The sequence below is a fragment of the Chiloscyllium plagiosum genome, unplaced genomic scaffold (assembly GCF_037043375.1).
Source record: "Chiloscyllium plagiosum isolate Xiang-an unplaced genomic scaffold, Cpla_swu_hap1 HiC_scaffold_55, whole genome shotgun sequence".
Classification (NCBI taxonomy): domain Eukaryota; kingdom Metazoa; phylum Chordata; class Chondrichthyes; order Orectolobiformes; family Hemiscylliidae; genus Chiloscyllium; species Chiloscyllium plagiosum.
The window spans coordinates 575,180-596,097 of NW_028270194.1; the positions used below are offsets into that span (position 1 = coordinate 575,180).

Genomic DNA, 20,918 nt, shown 5'->3' on the forward strand with positions numbered 1-20,918 from the left:
AACGCACAAAAGCACTTTGTGCTCACTGCAACCAAATGAAGTCTTCTATCAGTCAGGCGGGGCCCTGCGACGTCACCTCACGCTCGTGGTGGCTGCGCCAAGGTTGAAGTCATTTCGACCTCCAATCAGCAATTGCCATCTCCTCAGCACGTCTTTCCTCGTCCATGTGGCCTTCCGCCTCGCCTGAGTCCACCAGCTGCCGCTGCTGCTCCTCCGACAGGTTGGTTGTTTCATCGAGACTGGCATCAGCAATGTTTGGTCTCAGCCGTCCGACAGATGAGAGGATTTCCTGCACATCCCGGAGCGTGAGTGCTCAGGATCCACTGCGGAAGTAGTGAAAGCAGGGCCTGCTGGTCAATGGGGGGATTAGCTCAAATGGTAGAGCGCTTGCTTCGCATGCGAGAGGTAGCGGGATCGATGCCCGCATTCTCCACTTACTTTTAAAACGGCAAGTGCAACCTCTCACTCGGCTGGTTTGCAGCAGCCGGAACACCGTTTGCGTACGCCGCCTCCCTGAGAGTGGTCCCGAAAGATCAAAAGCTTCACGCGTGAGCAATAGGCCGGTCCCGCCATTTCAGGGTGCAGCGTAGGAAGAAAGTCGAGCTGCGCGGCGAAGGCAAACGCCAGCGGCGTTGACGTTTTTTTCTCTTCGGGTGAAAGTCAGCTCCTTGAAAGGATCACACCGGCGGTGGGTGAGCTGCCTGAGGTCAGCGGGCACGTCCTGGACGTGTTGGGAGGCAACTTGAACCAGTCGGTAAGTTGCGGCCCAAACCCTAACCTGACGTGTACATGAAGCTGCGAGTCAGGTACTGTACCGGTAGAATCTGGCAGTTTCGGATGAGCACTCAAGACGATTTCTTCATGCCAGCACTGGCCGAAGCTGTGGAGATCAGCCAGTGGCTCAGGAACTCCCAGAGTGACAGATTTTCAGGGAGACAACGGCGTGACATTAGTGGAGGTGCGCAGCAAAGCATCAGCAAGGGAGAGGCACTGCTGGGCTCTCCTTCGATAGCTCAGCTGGTAGAGCGGAGGACTGTGGTCTGTCGCAAATCTGTCGTTCCTTAGATCGCCGGCTCGAAGGAGCCTCGGCTGCTTTTTGGAAAGAGTGCGCATTCACCAGCACGCGGGCCACAGCAACACAGATGAGCTGAAAACGCGACAACGCTTTCAGGACGCATCGGCACACACCCTTGCCTCTCTACAACGAGTCAGCTGTCTCCCTGCCGCGGTTGCAGCTGACGGCCAGCAGGGTGCCCTTTTTTCAACCCCAACACACAAAAGCGCTTTGTGCTCACTGCAACCAAATGAAGTCTTCTATCAGTCAGGCGGGGCCCTGCGACGTCACCTCACGCTCGTGGTGGCTGCGCCAAGGTTGAAGTCGTTTCGACCTCCAGTCAGCAATTGCCATCTCCTCAGCACTTCTTTCCTCGTCCATGTGTCGTTCCGCCTCGCCTGAGTCCACCAGCTGCCGCTGCTGCTCCTCCGACAAGTTGGTCGTTTCACCGAGACCGGCATCAGCAATGTTTGGTCTCAGCCGTCCGACGGATGAGAGAATTTCCTGCACATCCCGGAGCGTGGCTGCTTAGGATCCACTGCGGAAGGAGTGAAGTCAGGGCTGGCTGTCCGACTGGGGGATTAGCTCAAATGGTAGAGCGCTCGCGTTGCAGGCGAGAGGTAGCGGGATCGATGCCCGCATTCTCCACTTGCTTTTAAAACGGCAAGTGCAACCTCTCACTCGGCTGGTCTGCAGCAGCCGGAATACCGTTTGCGTACGCCGCCTCCCTGAGAGTGGTCCCGAAAGATCAAAAGCTTCACGCGTGAGCGACAGGCCGGTCCAGCGTAGGAAGAAAGTCGAGCTGCGCGGCGAAGGCAAACGCCAGCGGCGTTGACGTTTTTATCTCTGCGGGTGAAAGTCAGCTCCTTGAAAGGATCACACCGGCGGTGGGTGTAGCTGCCTGAGGTCAGCGGGCAGCACGTCCGGACGTGTTGGGAGGCAACTTGAACCAGTCGGTAAGCTGCGGCCCAAACCCTAACCTGACGTGTACGTGAAGCTGCGAGAGTCAGGTACTGTACCGGCAGAATCTGGCAGTTTCGGATCAGCACTCAAGACGATTTTTTCATGCCAGCACAGGCCGAATCTGTGGAGATCAGCCAGTGGCTCAGGATCTCCCAGAGTGACAGATTTTCAGGGAGACAATGGCGTGACATTAGTGGAGGTGCGCAGCAAAGCATCAGCAAGGGAGAGGCACTGCTGGGCTCTCCTTCGATAGCTCAGCTGGTAGAGCGGAGGACTGTGGTCTGTCGCAAATCTATCGTTCCTTAGATCGCCGGCTCGAAGGAGCCTCGGCTGCTTTTTGGAAAGAGTGCGCATTCACCAGCACGCGGGCCACAGCAACACAGATGAGCTGAAAACGCGACAACGCTTTCAGGACGCATCGGCACACACCCTTGCCTCTCTGCAACGAGTCAGCTGTCTCCCTGCCGCGGTTGCAGCTGACGGCCAGCAGGGTGCCCTTTTTTCAACCCCAACACACAAAAGCGCTTTGTGCTCACTGCAACCAAATGAAGTCTTCTATCAGTCAGGCGGGGCCCTGCGACGTCACCTCACGCTCGTGGTGGCTGCGCCAAGGTTGAAGTCGTTTCGACCTCCAGTCAGCAATTGCCATCTCCTCAGCACTTCTTTCCTCGTCCATGTGTCGTTCCGCCTCGCCTGAGTCCACCAGCTGCCGCTGCTGCTCCTCCGACAAGTTGGTCGTTTCACCGAGACCGGCATCAGCAATGTTTGGTCTCAGCCGTCCGACGGATGAGAGAATTTCCTGCACATCCCGGAGCGTGGCTGCTTAGGATCCACTGCGGAAGGAGTGAAGTCAGGGCTGGCTGTCCGACTGGGGGATTAGCTCAAATGGTAGAGCGCTCGCTTTGCAGGCGAGAGGTAGCGGGATCGATGCCCGCATTCTCCACTTGCTTTTAAAACGGCAAGTGCAACCTCTCACTCGGCTGGTCTGCAGCAGCCGGAATACCGTTTGCGTACGCCGCCTCCCTGAGAGTGGTCCCGAAAGATCAAAAGCTTCACGCGTGAGCGACAGGCCGGTCCAGCGTAGGAAGAAAGTCGAGCTGCGCGGCGAAGGCAAACGCCAGCGGCGTTGACGTTTTTATCTCTGCGGGTGAAAGTCAGCTCCTTGAAAGGATCACACCGGCGGTGGGTGTAGCTGCCTGAGGTCAGCGGGCAGCACGTCCGGACGTGTTGGGAGGCAACTTGAACCAGTCGGTAAGCTGCGGCCCAAACCCTAACCTGACGTGTACGTGAAGCTGCGAGAGTCAGGTACTGTACCGGCAGAATCTGGCAGTTTCGGATCAGCACTCAAGACGATTTTTTCATGCCAGCACAGGCCGAATCTGTGGAGATCAGCCAGTGGCTCAGGATCTCCCAGAGTGACAGATTTTCAGGGAGACAATGGCGTGACATTAGTGGAGGTGCGCAGCAAAGCATCAGCAAGGGAGAGGCACTGCTGGGCTCTCCTTCGATAGCTCAGCTGGTAGAGCGGAGGACTGTGGTCTGTCGCAAATCTATCGTTCCTTAGATCGCCGGCTCGAAGGAGCCTCGGCTGCTTTTTGGAAAGAGTGCGCATTCACCAGCACGCGGGCCACAGCAACACAGATGAGCTGAAAACGCGACAACGCTTTCAGGACGCATCGGCACACACCCTTGCCTCTCTGCAACGAGTCAGCTGTCTCCCTGCCGCGGTTGCAGCTGACGGCCAGCAGGGTGCCCTTTTTTCAACCCCAACACACAAAAGCGCTTTGTGCTCACTGCAACCAAATGAAGTCTTCTATCAGTCAGGCGGGGCCCTGCGACGTCACCTCACGCTCGTGGTGGCTGCGCCAAGGTTGAAGTCGTTTCGACCTCCAGTCAGCAATTGCCATCTCCTCAGCACTTCTTTCCTCGTCCATGTGTCGTTCCGCCTCGCCTGAGTCCACCAGCTGCCGCTGCTGCTCCTCCGACAAGTTGGTCGTTTCACCGAGACCGGCATCAGCAATGTTTGGTCTCAGCCGTCCGACGGATGAGAGAATTTCCTGCACATCCCGGAGCGTGGCTGCTTAGGATCCACTGCGGAAGGAGTGAAGTCAGGGCTGGCTGTCCAACTGGGGGATTAGCTCAAATGGTAGAGCGCTCGCTTTGCATGCGAGAGGTAGCGGGATCGATGCCCGCATTCTCCACTTGCTTTTAAAACGGCAAGTGCAACCTCTCACTCGGCTGGTCTGCAGCAGCCGGAATACCGTTTGCGTACGCCGTCTCCCTGAGAGTGGTCCCGAAAGATCAAAAGCTTCACGCGTGAGCGACAGGCCGGTCCAGCGTAGGAAGAAAGTCGAGCTGCGCGGCGAAGGCAAACGCCAGCGGCGTTGACGTTTTTATCTCTGCGGGTGAAAGTCAGCTCCTTGAAAGGATCACACCGGCGGTGGGTGTAGCTGCCTGAGGTCAGCGGGCAGCACGTCCGGACGTGTTGGGAGGCAACTTGAACCAGTCGGTAAGCTGCGGCCCAAACCCTAACCTGACGTGTACGTGAAGCTGCGAGAGTCAGGTACTGTACCGGCAGAATCTGGCAGTTTCGGATCAGCACTCAAGACGATTTTTTCATGCCAGCACAGGCCGAACCTGTGGAGATCAGCCAGTGGCTCAGGATCTCCCAGAGTGACAGATTTTCAGGGAGACAATGGCGTGACATTAGTGGAGGTGCGCAGCAAAGCATCAGCAAGGGAGAGGCACTGCTGGGCTCTCCTTCGATAGCTCAGCTGGTAGAGCGGAGGACTGTGGTCTGTCGCAAATCTGTCGTTCCTTAGATCGCCGGCTCGAAGGAGCCTCGGCTGCTTTTTGGAAAGAGTGCGCATTCACCAGCACGCGGGCCACAGCAACACAGATGAGCTGAAAACGCGACAACGCTTTCAGGACGCATCGGCACACACCCTTGCCTCTCTGCAACGAGTCAGCTGTCTCCCTGCCGCGGTTGCAGCTGACGGCCAGCAGGGTGCCCTTTTTTCAACCCCAACACACAAAAGCGCTTTGTGCTCACTGCAACCAAATGAAGTCTTCTATCAGTCAGGCGGGGCCCTGCGACGTCACCTCACGCTCGTGGTGGCTGCGCCAAGGTTGAAGTCGTTTCGACCTCCAGTCAGCAATTGCCATCTCCTCAGCACTTCTTTCCTCGTCCATGTGTCGTTCCGCCTCGCCTGAGTCCACCAGCTGCCGCTGCTGCTCCTCCGACAAGTTGGTCGTTTCACCGAGACCGGCATCAGCAATGTTTGGTCTCAGCCGTCCGACGGATGAGAGAATTTCCTGCACATCCCGGAGCGTGGCTGCTTAGGATCCACTGCGGAAGGAGTGAAGTCAGGGCTGGCTGTCCAACTGGGGGATTAGCTCAAATGGTAGAGCGCTCGCTTTGCATGCGAGAGGTAGCGGGATCGATGCCCGCATTCTCCACTTGCTTTTAAAACGGCAAGTGCAACCTCTCACTCGGCTGGTCTGCAGCAGCCGGAATACCGTTTGCGTACGCCGTCTCCCTGAGAGTGGTCCCGAAAGATCAAAAGCTTCACGCGTGAGCGACAGGCCGGTCCAGCGTAGGAAGAAAGTCGAGCTGCGCGGCGAAGGCAAACGCCAGCGGCGTTGACGTTTTTATCTCTGCGGGTGAAAGTCAGCTCCTTGAAAGAATCACACCGGCGGTGGGTGTAGCTGCCTGAGGTCAGCGGGCAGCACGTCCGGACGTGTTGGGAGGCAACTTGAACCAGTCGGTAAGCTGCGGCCCAAACCCTAACCTGACGTGTACGTGAAGCTGCGAGAGTCAGGTACTGTACCGGCAGAATCTGGCAGTTTCGGATCAGCACTCAAGACGATTTTTTCATGCCAGCACAGGCCGAATCTGTGGAGATCAGCCAGTGGCTCAGGATCTCCCAGAGTGACAGATTTTCAGGGAGACAATGGCGTGACATTAGTGGAGGTGCGCAGCAAAGCATCAGCAAGGGAGAGGCACTGCTGGGCTCTCCTTCGATAGCTCAGCTGGTAGAGCGGAGGACTGTGGTCTGTCGCAAATCTGTCGTTCCTTAGATCGCCGGCTCGAAGGAGCCTCGGCTGCTTTTTGGAAAGAGTGCGCATTCACCAGCACGCGGGCCACAGCAACACAGATGAGCTGAAAACGCGACAACGCTTTCAGGACGCATCGGCACACACCCTTGCCTCTCTGCAACGAGTCAGCTGTCTCCCTGCCGCGGTTGCAGCTGACGGCCAGCAGGGTGCCCTTTTTTCAACCCCAACACACAAAAGCGCTTTGTGCTCACTGCAACCAAATGAAGTCTTCTATCAGTCAGGCGGGGCCCTGCGACGTCACCTCACGCTCGTGGTGGCTGCGCCAAGGTTGAAGTCGTTTCGACCTCCAGTCAGCAATTGCCATCTCCTCAGCACTTCTTTCCTCGTCCATGTGTCGTTCCGCCTCGCCTGAGTCCACCAGCTGCCGCTGCTGCTCCTCCGACAAGTTGGTCGTTTCACCGAGACCGGCATCAGCAATGTTTGGTCTCAGCCGTCCGAAGGATGAGAGAATTTCCTGCACATCCCGGAGCGTGGCTGCTTAGGATCCACTGCGGAAGGAGTGAAGTCAGGGCTGGCTGTCCAACTGGGGGATTAGCTCAAATGGTAGAGCGCTCGCTTTGCATGCGAGAGGTAGCGGGATCGATGCCCGCATTCTCCACTTGCTTTTAAAACGGCAAGTGCAACCTCTCACTCGGCTGGTCTGCAGCAGCCGGAATACCGTTTGCGTACGCCGCCTCCCTGAGAGTGGTCCCGAAAGATCAAAAGCTTCACGCGTGAGCGACAGGCCGGTCCAGCGTAGGAAGAAAGTCGAGCTGCGCGGCGAAGGCAAACGCCAGCGGCGTTGACGTTTTTATCTCTGCGGGTGAAAGTCAGCTCCTTGAAAGGATCACACCGGCGGTGGGTGAGCTGCCTGAGGTCAGCGGGCACGTCCTGGACGTGTTGGGAGGCAACTTGAACCAGTCGGTAAGTTGCGGCCCAAACCCTAACCTGACGTGTACATGAAGCTGCGAGTCAGGTACTGTACCGGTAGAATCTGGCAGTTTCGGATGAGCACTCAAGACGATTTCTTCATGCCAGCACTGGCCGAATCTGTGGAGATCAGCCAGTGGCTCAGGATCTCCCAGAGTGACAGATTTTCAGGGAGACAACAGCGTGACATTAGTGGAGGAGCGCGGCAAAGCATCAGCAAGGGAGAGGCACTGCTGGGTTCTCCTTCGATAGCTCAGCTGGTAGAGCGGAGGACTGTAGTCTGTCGCAAATCTGTCATTCCTTAGATCGCCGGCTCGAAGGGGCCTCAGCTGCTTTTTGGAAAGAGTGCGCATTCACCAGCACGCGGGCCACAGTAACACAGATGAGCTGAAAACGCGACAACGCTTTCAGGACGCATCGGCACACACCCTTGCCCCTCTGCAACCAGTCAGCTGTCTCCCTGCCGCGGCTGCAGCTGACGGCCAGCAGGGTGCCTTTTTTCAACTTTTTTTTAATTTCAAAAATATACTTTATTCATAAAATAATTTGATGGTCTGTACAGTTGGTCATGCCATACTTATGTAAACATGTAGATACAGAGATCAGAATTTATCATTTTTATACAGGTCTGTACATTTTTCAATCATATGCCCATACAAATAGCTGAGGCGTCAGCAGAGCCCAAATGACTGCATGGGCCCCCTGTTCTTCGTTAGGCAGGCAGACTTTACACAGTGGTCTTTCCCCACCGCGCCTTGGCAGCAGCTGCCCCAAGCTTCAGCGCATCCCTCAACACGTAGTCCTGGACCTTGGAATGTGCCAGTCTGCAGCACTCAGTCGTGGTCAACTCCTTCAGCTGGAAGATCAGCAGGTTTCGGATCACCCAGAGAGCGTCCTTCACCGAGTTGCTGATCCTCCAGGCACAGTTGATGTTCGTCTTGGTGTGCGTCCCGGGGAACAGGCCGTAGAGCACGGAGTCCCGCGTCACGGCGCTGCTCGGGACGAACCTCGACAAACACCACTGCATTCCTCTCCAGACTTCCTCTGCTTTTTTCAACACAAACGCACAAAAGCACTTTGTGCTCACTGCAACCAAATGAAGTCTTCTATCAGTCAGGCGGGGCCCTGCGACGTCACCTCACGCTCGTGGTGGCTGCGCCAAGGTTGAAGTCATTTCGACCTCCAATCAGCAATTGCCATCTCCTCAGCACGTCTTTCCTCGTCCATGTGGCCTTCCGCCTCGCCTGAGTCCACCAGCTGCCGCTGCTGCTCCTCCGACAGGTTGGTTGTTTCATCGAGACTGGCATCAGCAATGTTTGGTCTCAGCCGTCCGACAGATGAGAGGATTTCCTGCACATCCCGGAGCGTGAGTGCTCAGGATCCACTGCGGAAGTAGTGAAAGCAGGGCCTGCTGGTCAATGGGGGGATTAGCTCAAATGGTAGAGCGCTTGCTTCGCATGCGAGAGGTAGCGGGATCGATGCCCGCATTCTCCACTTACTTTTAAAACGGCAAGTGCAACCTCTCACTCGGCTGGTTTGCAGCAGCCGGAACACCGTTTGCGTACGCCGCCTCCCTGAGAGTGGTCCCGAAAGATCAAAAGCTTCACGCGTGAGCAATAGGCCGGTCCCGCCATTTCAGGGTGCAGCGTAGGAAGAAAGTCGAGCTGCGCGGCGAAGGCAAACGCCAGCGGCGTTGACGTTTTTTTCTCTTCGGGTGAAAGTCAGCTCCTTGAAAGGATCACACCGGCGGTGGGTGAGCTGCCTGAGGTCAGCGGGCACGTCCTGGACGTGTTGGGAGGCAACTTGAACCAGTCGGTAAGTTGCGGCCCAAACCCTAACCTGACGTGTACATGAAGCTGCGAGTCAGGTACTGTACCGGTAGAATCTGGCAGTTTCGGATGAGCACTCAAGACGATTTCTTCATGCCAGCACTGGCCGAAGCTGTGGAGATCAGCCAGTGGCTCAGGATCTCCCAGAGTGACAGATTTTCAGGGAGACAATGGCGTGACATTAGTGGAGGTGCGCAGCAAAGCATCAGCAAGGGAGAGGCACTGCTGGGCTCTCCTTCGATAGCTCAGCTGGTAGAGCGGAGGACTGTGGTCTGTCGCAAATCTGTCGTTCCTTAGATCGCCGGCTCGAAGGAGCCTCGGCTGCTTTTTGGAAAGAGTGCGCATTCACCAGCACGCGGGCCACAGCAACACAGATGAGCTGAAAACGCGACAACGCTTTCAGGACGCATCGGCACACACCCTTGCCTCTCTGCAACGAGTCAGCTGTCTCCCTGCCGCGGTTGCAGCTGACGGCCAGCAGGGTGCCCTTTTTTCAACCCCAACACACAAAAGCGCTTTGTGCTCACTGCAACCAAATGAAGTCTTCTATCAGTCAGGCGGGGCCCTGCGACGTCACCTCACGCTCGTGGTGGCTGCGCCAAGGTTGAAGTCGTTTCGACCTCCAGTCAGCAATTGCCATCTCCTCAGCACTTCTTTCCTCGTCCATGTGTCGTTCCGCCTCGCCTGAGTCCACCAGCTGCCGCTGCTGCTCCTCCGACAAGTTGGTCGTTTCACCGAGACCGGCATCAGCAATGTTTGGTCTCAGCCGTCCGACGGATGAGAGAATTTCCTGCACATCCCGGAGCGTGGCTGCTTAGGATCCACTGCGGAAGGAGTGAAGTCAGGGCTGGCTGTCCGACTGGGGGATTAGCTCAAATGGTAGAGCGCTCGCTTTGCAGGCGAGAGGTAGCGGGATCGATGCCCGCATTCTCCACTTGCTTTTAAAACGGCAAGTGCAACCTCTCACTCGGCTGGTCTGCAGCAGCCGGAATACCGTTTGCGTACGCCGCCTCCCTGAGAGTGGTCCCGAAAGATCAAAAGCTTCACGCGTGAGCGACAGGCCGGTCCAGCGTAGGAAGAAAGTCGAGCTGCGCGGCGAAGGCAAACGCCAGCGGCGTTGACGTTTTTATCTCTGCGGGTGAAAGTCAGCTCCTTGAAAGGATCACACCGGCGGTGGGTGTAGCTGCCTGAGGTCAGCGGGCAGCACGTCCGGACGTGTTGGGAGGCAACTTGAACCAGTCGGTAAGCTGCGGCCCAAACCCTAACCTGACGTGTACGTGAAGCTGCGAGAGTCAGGTACTGTACCGGCAGAATCTGGCAGTTTCGGATCAGCACTCAAGACGATTTTTTCATGCCAGCACAGGCCGAATCTGTGGAGATCAGCCAGTGGCTCAGGATCTCCCAGAGTGACAGATTTTCAGGGAGACAATGGCGTGACATTAGTGGAGGTGCGCAGCAAAGCATCAGCAAGGGAGAGGCACTGCTGGGCTCTCCTTCGATAGCTCAGCTGGTAGAGCGGAGGACTGTGGTCTGTCGCAAATCTATCGTTCCTTAGATCGCCGGCTCGAAGGAGCCTCGGCTGCTTTTTGGAAAGAGTGCGCATTCACCAGCACGCGGGCCACAGCAACACAGATGAGCTGAAAACGCGACAACGCTTTCAGGACGCATCGGCACACACCCTTGCCTCTCTGCAACGAGTCAGCTGTCTCCCTGCCGCGGTTGCAGCTGACGGCCAGCAGGGTGCCCTTTTTTCAACCCCAACACACAAAAGCGCTTTGTGCTCACTGCAACCAAATGAAGTCTTCTATCAGTCAGGCGGGGCCCTGCGACGTCACCTCACGCTCGTGGTGGCTGCGCCAAGGTTGAAGTCGTTTCGACCTCCAGTCAGCAATTGCCATCTCCTCAGCACTTCTTTCCTCGTCCATGTGTCGTTCCGCCTCGCCTGAGTCCACCAGCTGCCGCTGCTGCTCCTCCGACAAGTTGGTCGTTTCACCGAGACCGGCATCAGCAATGTTTGGTCTCAGCCGTCCGACGGATGAGAGAATTTCCTGCACATCCCGGAGCGTGGCTGCTTAGGATCCACTGCGGAAGGAGTGAAGTCAGGGCTGGCTGTCCAACTGGGGGATTAGCTCAAATGGTAGAGCGCTCGCTTTGCATGCGAGAGGTAGCGGGATCGATGCCCGCATTCTCCACTTGCTTTTAAAACGGCAAGTGCAACCTCTCACTCGGCTGGTCTGCAGCAGCCGGAATACCGTTTGCGTACGCCGTCTCCCTGAGAGTGGTCCCGAAAGATCAAAAGCTTCACGCGTGAGCGACAGGCCGGTCCAGCGTAGGAAGAAAGTCGAGCTGCGCGGCGAAGGCAAACGCCAGCGGCGTTGACGTTTTTATCTCTGCGGGTGAAAGTCAGCTCCTTGAAAGGATCACACCGGCGGTGGGTGTAGCTGCCTGAGGTCAGCGGGCAGCACGTCCGGACGTGTTGGGAGGCAACTTGAACCAGTCGGTAAGCTGCGGCCCAAACCCTAACCTGACGTGTACGTGAAGCTGCGAGAGTCAGGTACTGTACCGGCAGAATCTGGCAGTTTCGGATCAGCACTCAAGACGATTTTTTCATGCCAGCACAGGCCGAACCTGTGGAGATCAGCCAGTGGCTCAGGATCTCCCAGAGTGACAGATTTTCAGGGAGACAATGGCGTGACATTAGTGGAGGTGCGCAGCAAAGCATCAGCAAGGGAGAGGCACTGCTGGGCTCTCCTTCGATAGCTCAGCTGGTAGAGCGGAGGACTGTGGTCTGTCGCAAATCTGTCGTTCCTTAGATCGCCGGCTCGAAGGAGCCTCGGCTGCTTTTTGGAAAGAGTGCGCATTCACCAGCACGCGGGCCACAGCAACACAGATGAGCTGAAAACGCGACAACGCTTTCAGGACGCATCGGCACACACCCTTGCCTCTCTGCAACGAGTCAGCTGTCTCCCTGCCGCGGTTGCAGCTGACGGCCAGCAGGGTGCCCTTTTTTCAACCCCAACACACAAAAGCGCTTTGTGCTCACTGCAACCAAATGAAGTCTTCTATCAGTCAGGCGGGGCCCTGCGACGTCACCTCACGCTCGTGGTGGCTGCGCCAAGGTTGAAGTCGTTTCGACCTCCAGTCAGCAATTGCCATCTCCTCAGCACTTCTTTCCTCGTCCATGTGTCGTTCCGCCTCGCCTGAGTCCACCAGCTGCCGCTGCTGCTCCTCCGACAAGTTGGTCGTTTCACCGAGACCGGCATCAGCAATGTTTGGTCTCAGCCGTCCGACGGATGAGAGAATTTCCTGCACATCCCGGAGCGTGGCTGCTTAGGATCCACTGCGGAAGGAGTGAAGTCAGGGCTGGCTGTCCAACTGGGGGATTAGCTCAAATGGTAGAGCGCTCGCTTTGCATGCGAGAGGTAGCGGGATCGATGCCCGCATTCTCCACTTGCTTTTAAAACGGCAAGTGCAACCTCTCACTCGGCTGGTCTGCAGCAGCCGGAATACCGTTTGCGTACGCCGTCTCCCTGAGAGTGGTCCCGAAAGATCAAAAGCTTCACGCGTGAGCGACAGGCCGGTCCAGCGTAGGAAGAAAGTCGAGCTGCGCGGCGAAGGCAAACGCCAGCGGCGTTGACGTTTTTATCTCTGCGGGTGAAAGTCAGCTCCTTGAAAGAATCACACCGGCGGTGGGTGTAGCTGCCTGAGGTCAGCGGGCAGCACGTCCGGACGTGTTGGGAGGCAACTTGAACCAGTCGGTAAGCTGCGGCCCAAACCCTAACCTGACGTGTACGTGAAGCTGCGAGAGTCAGGTACTGTACCGGCAGAATCTGGCAGTTTCGGATCAGCACTCAAGACGATTTTTTCATGCCAGCACAGGCCGAATCTGTGGAGATCAGCCAGTGGCTCAGGATCTCCCAGAGTGACAGATTTTCAGGGAGACAATGGCGTGACATTAGTGGAGGTGCGCAGCAAAGCATCAGCAAGGGAGAGGCACTGCTGGGCTCTCCTTCGATAGCTCAGCTGGTAGAGCGGAGGACTGTGGTCTGTCGCAAATCTGTCGTTCCTTAGATCGCCGGCTCGAAGGAGCCTCGGCTGCTTTTTGGAAAGAGTGCGCATTCACCAGCACGCGGGCCACAGCAACACAGATGAGCTGAAAACGCGACAACGCTTTCAGGACGCATCGGCACACACCCTTGCCTCTCTGCAACGAGTCAGCTGTCTCCCTGCCGCGGTTGCAGCTGACGGCCAGCAGGGTGCCCTTTTTTCAACCCCAACACACAAAAGCGCTTTGTGCTCACTGCAACCAAATGAAGTCTTCTATCAGTCAGGCGGGGCCCTGCGACGTCACCTCACGCTCGTGGTGGCTGCGCCAAGGTTGAAGTCGTTTCGACCTCCAGTCAGCAATTGCCATCTCCTCAGCACTTCTTTCCTCGTCCATGTGTCGTTCCGCCTCGCCTGAGTCCACCAGCTGCCGCTGCTGCTCCTCCGACAAGTTGGTCGTTTCACCGAGACCGGCATCAGCAATGTTTGGTCTCAGCCGTCCGACGGATGAGAGAATTTCCTGCACATCCCGGAGCGTGGCTGCTTAGGATCCACTGCGGAAGGAGTGAAGTCAGGGCTGGCTGTCCAACTGGGGGATTAGCTCAAATGGTAGAGCGCTCGCTTTGCATGCGAGAGGTAGCGGGATCGATGCCCGCATTCTCCACTTGCTTTTAAAACGGCAAGTGCAACCTCTCACTCGGCTGGTCTGCAGCAGCCGGAATACCGTTTGCGTACGCCGCCTCCCTGAGAGTGGTCCCGAAAGATCAAAAGCTTCACGCGTGAGCGACAGGCCGGTCCAGCGTAGGAAGAAAGTCGAGCTGCGCGGCGAAGGCAAACGCCAGCGGCGTTGACGTTTTTATCTCTGCGGGTGAAAGTCAGCTCCTTGAAAGGATCACACCGGCGGTGGGTGAGCTGCCTGAGGTCAGCGGGCACGTCCTGGACGTGTTGGGAGGCAACTTGAACCAGTCGGTAAGTTGCGGCCCAAACCCTAACCTGACGTGTACATGAAGCTGCGAGTCAGGTACTGTACCGGTAGAATCTGGCAGTTTCGGATGAGCACTCAAGACGATTTCTTCATGCCAGCACTGGCCGAATCTGTGGAGATCAGCCAGTGGCTCAGGATCTCCCAGAGTGACAGATTTTCAGGGAGACAACAGCGTGACATTAGTGGAGGAGCGCGGCAAAGCATCAGCAAGGGAGAGGCACTGCTGGGTTCTCCTTCGATAGCTCAGCTGGTAGAGCGGAGGACTGTAGTCTGTCGCAAATCTGTCATTCCTTAGATCGCCGGCTCGAAGGGGCCTCAGCTGCTTTTTGGAAAGAGTGCGCATTCACCAGCACGCGGGCCACAGTAACACAGATGAGCTGAAAACGCGACAACGCTTTCAGGACGCATCGGCACACACCCTTGCCCCTCTGCAACCAGTCAGCTGTCTCCCTGCCGCGGCTGCAGCTGACGGCCAGCAGGGTGCCTTTTTTCAACTTTTTTTTAATTTCAAAAATATACTTTATTCATAAAATAATTTGATGGTCTGTACAGTTGGTCATGCCATACTTATGTAAACATGTAGATACAGAGATCAGAATTTATCATTTTTATACAGGTCTGTACATTTTTCAATCATATGCCCATACAAATAGCTGAGGCGTCAGCAGAGCCCAAATGACTGCATGGGCCCCCTGTTCTTCGTTAGGCAGGCAGACTTTACACAGTGGTCTTTCCCCACCGCGCCTTGGCAGCAGCTGCCCCAAGCTTCAGCGCATCCCTCAACACGTAGTCCTGGACCTTGGAATGTGCCAGTCTGCAGCACTCAGTCGTGGTCAACTCCTTCAGCTGGAAGATCAGCAGGTTTCGGATCACCCAGAGAGCGTCCTTCACCGAGTTGCTGATCCTCCAGGCACAGTTGATGTTCGTCTTGGTGTGCGTCCCGGGGAACAGGCCGTAGAGCACGGAGTCCCGCGTCACGGCGCTGCTCGGGACGAACCTCGACAAACACCACTGCATTCCTCTCCAGACTTCCTCTGCTTTTTTCAACACAAACGCACAAAAGCACTTTGTGCTCACTGCAACCAAATGAAGTCTTCTATCAGTCAGGCGGGGCCCTGCGACGTCACCTCACGCTCGTGGTGGCTGCGCCAAGGTTGAAGTCATTTCGACCTCCAATCAGCAATTGCCATCTCCTCAGCACGTCTTTCCTCGTCCATGTGGCCTTCCGCCTCGCCTGAGTCCACCAGCTGCCGCTGCTGCTCCTCCGACAGGTTGGTTGTTTCATCGAGACTGGCATCAGCAATGTTTGGTCTCAGCCGTCCGACAGATGAGAGGATTTCCTGCACATCCCGGAGCGTGAGTGCTCAGGATCCACTGCGGAAGTAGTGAAAGCAGGGCCTGCTGGTCAATGGGGGGATTAGCTCAAATGGTAGAGCGCTTGCTTCGCATGCGAGAGGTAGCGGGATCGATGCCCGCATTCTCCACTTACTTTTAAAACGGCAAGTGCAACCTCTCACTCGGCTGGTTTGCAGCAGCCGGAACACCGTTTGCGTACGCCGCCTCCCTGAGAGTGGTCCCGAAAGATCAAAAGCTTCACGCGTGAGCAATAGGCCGGTCCCGCCATTTCAGGGTGCAGCGTAGGAAGAAAGTCGAGCTGCGCGGCGAAGGCAAACGCCAGCGGCGTTGACGTTTTTTTCTCTTCGGGTGAAAGTCAGCTCCTTGAAAGGATCACACCGGCGGTGGGTGAGCTGCCTGAGGTCAGCGGGCACGTCCTGGACGTGTTGGGAGGCAACTTGAACCAGTCGGTAAGTTGCGGCCCAAACCCTAACCTGACGTGTACATGAAGCTGCGAGTCAGGTACTGTACCGGTAGAATCTGGCAGTTTCGGATGAGCACTCAAGACGATTTCTTCATGCCAGCACTGGCCGAAGCTGTGGAGATCAGCCAGTGGCTCAGGATCTCCCAGAGTGACAGATTTTCAGGGAGACAATGGCGTGACATTAGTGGAGGTGCGCAGCAAAGCATCAGCAAGGGAGAGGCACTGCTGGGCTCTCCTTCGATAGCTCAGCTGGTAGAGCGGAGGACTGTGGTCTGTCGCAAATCTGTCGTTCCTTAGATCGCCGGCTCGAAGGAGCCTCGGCTGCTTTTTGGAAAGAGTGCGCATTCACCAGCACGCGGGCCACAGCAACACAGATGAGCTGAAAACGCGACAACGCTTTCAGGACGCATCGGCACACACCCTTGCCTCTCTACAACGAGTCAGCTGTCTCCCTGCCGCGGTTGCAGCTGACGGCCAGCAGGGTGCCCTTTTTTCAACCCCAACACACAAAAGCGCTTTGTGCTCACTGCAACCAAATGAAGTCTTCTATCAGTCAGGCGGGGCCCTGCGACGTCACCTCACGCTCGTGGTGGCTGCGCCAAGGTTGAAGTCGTTTCGACCTCCAGTCAGCAATTGCCATCTCCTCAGCACTTCTTTCCTCGTCCATGTGTCGTTCCGCCTCGCCTGAGTCCACCAGCTGCCGCTGCTGCTCCTCCGACAAGTTGGTCGTTTCACCGAGACCGGCATCAGCAATGTTTGGTCTCAGCCGTCCGACGGATGAGAGAATTTCCTGCACATCCCGGAGCGTGGCTGCTTAGGATCCACTGCGGAAGGAGTGAAGTCAGGGCTGGCTGTCCGACTGTGGGATTAGCTCAAATGGTAGAGCGCTCGCTTTGCAGGCGAGAGGTAGCGGGATCGATGCCCGCATTCTCCACTTGCTTTTAAAACGGCAAGTGCAACCTCTCACTCGGCTGGTCTGCAGCAGCCGGAATACCGTTTGCGTACGCCGCCTCCCTGAGAGTGGTCCCGAAAGATCAAAAGCTTCACGCGTGAGCGACAGGCCGGTCCAGCGTAGGAAGAAAGTCGAGCTGCGCGGCGAAGGCAAACGCCAGCGGCGTTGACGTTTTTATCTCTGCGGGTGAAAGTCAGCTCCTTGAAAGGATCACACCGGCGGTGGGTGTAGCTGCCTGAGGTCAGCGGGCAGCACGTCCGGACGTGTTGGGAGGCAACTTGAACCAGTCGGTAAGCTGCGGCCCAAACCCTAACCTGACGTGTACGTGAAGCTGCGAGAGTCAGGTACTGTACCGGCAGAATCTGGCAGTTTCGGATCAGCACTCAAGACGATTTTTTCATGCCAGCACAGGCCGAATCTGTGGAGATCAGCCAGTGGCTCAGGATCTCCCAGAGTGACAGATTTTCAGGGAGACAATGGCGTGACATTAGTGGAGGTGCGCAGCAAAGCATCAGCAAGGGAGAGGCACTGCTGGGCTCTCCTTCGATAGCTCAGCTGGTAGAGCGGAGGACTGTGGTCTGTCGCAAATCTGTCGTTCCTTAGATCGCCGGCTCGAAGGGGCCTCAGCTGCTTTTTGGAAAGAGTGCGCATTCACCAGCACGCGGGCCACAGCAACACAGATGAGCTGAAAACGCGACAACGCTTTCAGGACGCATCGGCACACACCCTTGCCTCTCTGCAACGAGTCAGCTGTCTCCCTGCCGCGGTTGCAGCTGACGGCCAGCAGGGTGCCCTTTTTTCAACCCCAACACACAAAAGCGCTTTGTGCTCACTGCAACCAAATGAAGTCTTCTATCAGTCAGGCGGGGCCCTGCGACGTCACCTCACGCTCGTGGTGGCTGCGCCAAGGTTGAAGTCGTTTCGACCTCCAGTCAGCAATTGCCATCTCCTCAGCACTTCTTTCCTCGTCCATGTGTCGTTCCGCCTCGCCTGAGTCCACCAGCTGCCGCTGCTGCTCCTCCGACAAGTTGGTCGTTTCACCGAGACCGGCATCAGCAATGTTTGGTCTCAGCCGTCCGACGGATGAGAGAATTTCCTGCACATCCCGGAGCGTGGCTGCTTAGGATCCACTGCGGAAGGAGTGAAGTCAGGGCTGGCTGTCCAACTGGGGGATTAGCTCAAATGGTAGAGCGCTCGCTTTGCATGCGAGAGGTAGCGGGATCGATGCCCGCATTCTCCACTTGCTTTTAAAACGGCAAGTGCAACCTCTCACTCGGCTGGTCTGCAGCAGCCGGAATACCGTTTGCGTACGCCGCCTCCCTGAGAGTGGTCCCGAAAGATCAAAAGCTTCACGCGTGAGCGACAGGCCGGTCCAGCGTAGGAAGAAAGTCGAGCTGCGCGGCGAAGGCAAACGCCAGCGGCGTTGACGTTTTTATCTCTGCGGGTGAAAGTCAGCTCCTTGAAAGGATCACACCGGCGGTGGGTGAGCTGCCTGAGGTCAGCGGGCACGTCCTGGACGTGTTGGGAGGCAACTTGAACCAGTCGGTAAGTTGCGGCCCAAACCCTAACCTGACGTGTACATGAAGCTGCGAGTCAGGTACTGTACCGGTAGAATCTGGCAGTTTCGGATGAGCACTCAAGACGATTTCTTCATGCCAGCACTGGCCGAATCTGTGGAGATCAGCCAGTGGCTCAGGATCTCCCAGAGTGACAGATTTTCAGGGAGACAACAGCGTGACATTAGTGGAGGAGCGCGGCAAAGCATCAGCAAGGGAGAGGCACTGCTGGGTTCTCCTTCGATAGCTCAGCTGGTAGAGCGGAGGACTGTAGTCTGTCGCAAATCTGTCATTCCTTAGATCGCCGGCTCGAAGGGGCCTCAGCTGCTTTTTGGAAAGAGTGCGCATTCACCAGCACGCGGGCCACAGTAACACAGATGAGCTGAAAACGCGACAACGCTTTCAGGACGCATCGGCACACACCCTTGCCCCTCTGCAACCAGTCAGCTGTCTCCCTGCCGCGGCTGCAGCTGACGGCCAGCAGGGTGCCTTTTTTCAACTTTTTTTTAATTTCAAAAATATACTTTATTCATAAAATAATTTGATGGTCTGTACAGTTGGTCATGCCATACTTATGTAAACATGTAGATACAGAGATCAGAATTTATCATTTTTATACAGGTCTGTACATTTTTCAATCATATGCCCATACAAATAGCTGAGGCGTCAGCAGAGCCCAAATGACTGCATGGGCCCCCTGTTCTTCGTTAGGCAGGCAGACTTTACACAGTGGTCTTTCCCCACCGCGCCTTGGCAGCAGCTGCCCCAAGCTTCAGCGCATCCCTCAACACGTAGTCCTGGACCTTGGAATGTGCCAGTCTGCAGCACTCAGTCGTGGTCAACTCCTTCAGCTGGAAGATCAGCAGGTTTCGGATCACCCAGAGAGCGTCCTTCACCGAGTTGCTGATCCTCCAGGCACAGTTGATGTTCGTCTTGGTGTGCGTCCCGGGGAACAGGCCGTAGAGCACGGAGTCCCGCGTCACGGCGCTGCTCGGGACGAACCTCGACAAACACCACTGCATTCCTCTCCAGACTTCCTCTGCTTTTTTCAACACAAACGCACAAAAGCACTTTGTGCTCACTGCAACCAAATGAAGTCTTCTATCAGTCAGGCGGGGCCCTGCGACGTCACCTCACGCTCGTGGTGGCTGCGCCAAGGTTGAAGTCATTTCGACCTCCAATCAGCAATTGCCATCTCCTCAGCACGTCTTTCCTCGTCCATGTGGCCTTCCGCCTCGCCTGAGTCCACCAGCTGCCGCTGCTGCTCCTCCGACAGGTTGGTTGTTTCATCGAGACTGGCATCAGCAATGTTTGGTCTCAGCCGTCCGACAGATGAGAGGATTTCCTGCACATCCCGGAGCGTGAGTGCTCAGGATCCACTGCGGAAGTAGTGAAAGCAGGGCCTGCTGGTCAATGGGGGGATTAGCTCAAATGGTAGAGCGCTTGCTTCGCATGCGAGAGGTAGCGGGATCGATGCCCGCATTCTCCACTTACTTTTAAAACGGCAAGTGCAAACTCTCACTCGGCTGGTTTGCAGCAGCCGGAACACCGTTTGCGTACGCCGCCTCCCTGAGAGTGGTCCCGAAAGATCAAAAGCTTCACGCGTGAGCAATAGGCCGGTCCCGCCATTTCAGGGTGCAGCGTAGGAAGAAAGTCGAGCTGCGCGGCGAAGGCAAACGCCAGCGGCGTTGACGTTTTTTTCTCTTCGGGTGAAAGTCAGCTCCTTGAAAGGATCACACCGGCGGTGGGTGAGCTGCCTGAGGTCAGCGGGCACGTCCTGGACGTGTTGGGAGGCAACTTGAACCAGTCGGTAAGTTGCGGCCCAAACCCTAACCTGACGTGTACATGAAGCTGCGAGTCAGGTACTGTACCGGTAGAATCTGGCAGTTTCGGATGAGCACTCAAGACGATTTCTTCATGCCAGCACTGGCCGAAGCTGTGGAGATCAGCCAGTGGCTCAGGATCTCCCAGAGTGACAGATTTTCAGGGAGACAATGGCGTGACATTAGTGGAGGTGCGCAGCAAAGCATCAGCAAGGGAGAGGCACTGCTGGGCTCTCCTTCGATAGCTCAGCTGGTAGAGCGGAGGACTGTGGTCTGTCGCAAATCTGTCGTTCCTTAGATCGCCGGCTCGAAGGAGCCTCGGCTGCTTTTTGGAAAGAGTGCGCATTCACCAGCACGCGGGCCACAGCAACACAGATGAGCTGAAAACGCGACAACGCTTTCAGGACGCATCGGCACACACCCTTGCCTCTCTACAACGAGTCAGCTGTCTCCCTGCCGCGGTTGCAGCTGACGGCCAGCAGGGTGCCCTTTTTTCAACCCCAACACACAAAAGCGCTTTGTGCTCACTGCAACCAAATGAAGTCTTCTATCAGTCAGGCGGGGCCCTGCGACGTCACCTCACGCTCGTGGTGGCTGCGCCAAGGTTGAAGTCGTTTCGACCTCCAGTCAGCAATTGCCATCTCCTCAGCACTTCTTTCCTCGTCCATGTGTCGTTCCGCCTCGCCTGAGTCCACCAGCTGCCGCTGCTGCTCCTCCGACAAGTTGGTCGTTTCACCGAGACCGGCATCAGCAATGTTTGGTCTCAGCCGTCCGACGGATGAGAGAATTTCCTGCACATCCCGGAGCGTGGCTGCTTAGGATCCACTGCGGAAGGAGTGAAGTCAGGGCTGGCTGTCCGACTGGG

The 20,918-nt window shown here is 56.6% G+C and overlaps 7 non-coding genes across 7 annotated transcripts; all 7 read left to right on the forward strand.

The window, feature by feature from the left end:
• The first annotated feature begins 4,145 nt into the window (after positions 1 to 4,145).
• trnaa-ugc (transfer RNA alanine (anticodon UGC)) lies at positions 4,146 to 4,218 on the forward strand. Its single transcript has one exon. It is a non-coding gene; the product is annotated as a tRNA-Ala (tRNA).
• Positions 4,219 to 5,403: 1,185 nt separating this feature from the next.
• trnaa-ugc (transfer RNA alanine (anticodon UGC)) lies at positions 5,404 to 5,476 on the forward strand. The gene has a single exon. It is a non-coding gene; the product is annotated as a tRNA-Ala (tRNA).
• A 1,185-nt stretch (positions 5,477 to 6,661) lies between these two features.
• On the forward strand, positions 6,662 to 6,734 carry trnaa-ugc (transfer RNA alanine (anticodon UGC)). Its single transcript has one exon. It is a non-coding gene; the product is annotated as a tRNA-Ala (tRNA).
• A 4,259-nt stretch (positions 6,735 to 10,993) lies between these two features.
• On the forward strand, positions 10,994 to 11,066 carry trnaa-ugc (transfer RNA alanine (anticodon UGC)). The gene has a single exon. It is a non-coding gene; the product is annotated as a tRNA-Ala (tRNA).
• A 1,185-nt stretch (positions 11,067 to 12,251) lies between these two features.
• Positions 12,252 to 12,324, forward strand: trnaa-ugc (transfer RNA alanine (anticodon UGC)). The gene has a single exon. It is a non-coding gene; the product is annotated as a tRNA-Ala (tRNA).
• A 1,185-nt stretch (positions 12,325 to 13,509) lies between these two features.
• On the forward strand, positions 13,510 to 13,582 carry trnaa-ugc (transfer RNA alanine (anticodon UGC)). The gene has a single exon. It is a non-coding gene; the product is annotated as a tRNA-Ala (tRNA).
• A 4,259-nt stretch (positions 13,583 to 17,841) lies between these two features.
• On the forward strand, positions 17,842 to 17,914 carry trnaa-ugc (transfer RNA alanine (anticodon UGC)). The gene has a single exon. It is a non-coding gene; the product is annotated as a tRNA-Ala (tRNA).
• Positions 17,915 to 20,918: the final 3,004 nt, after the last annotated feature.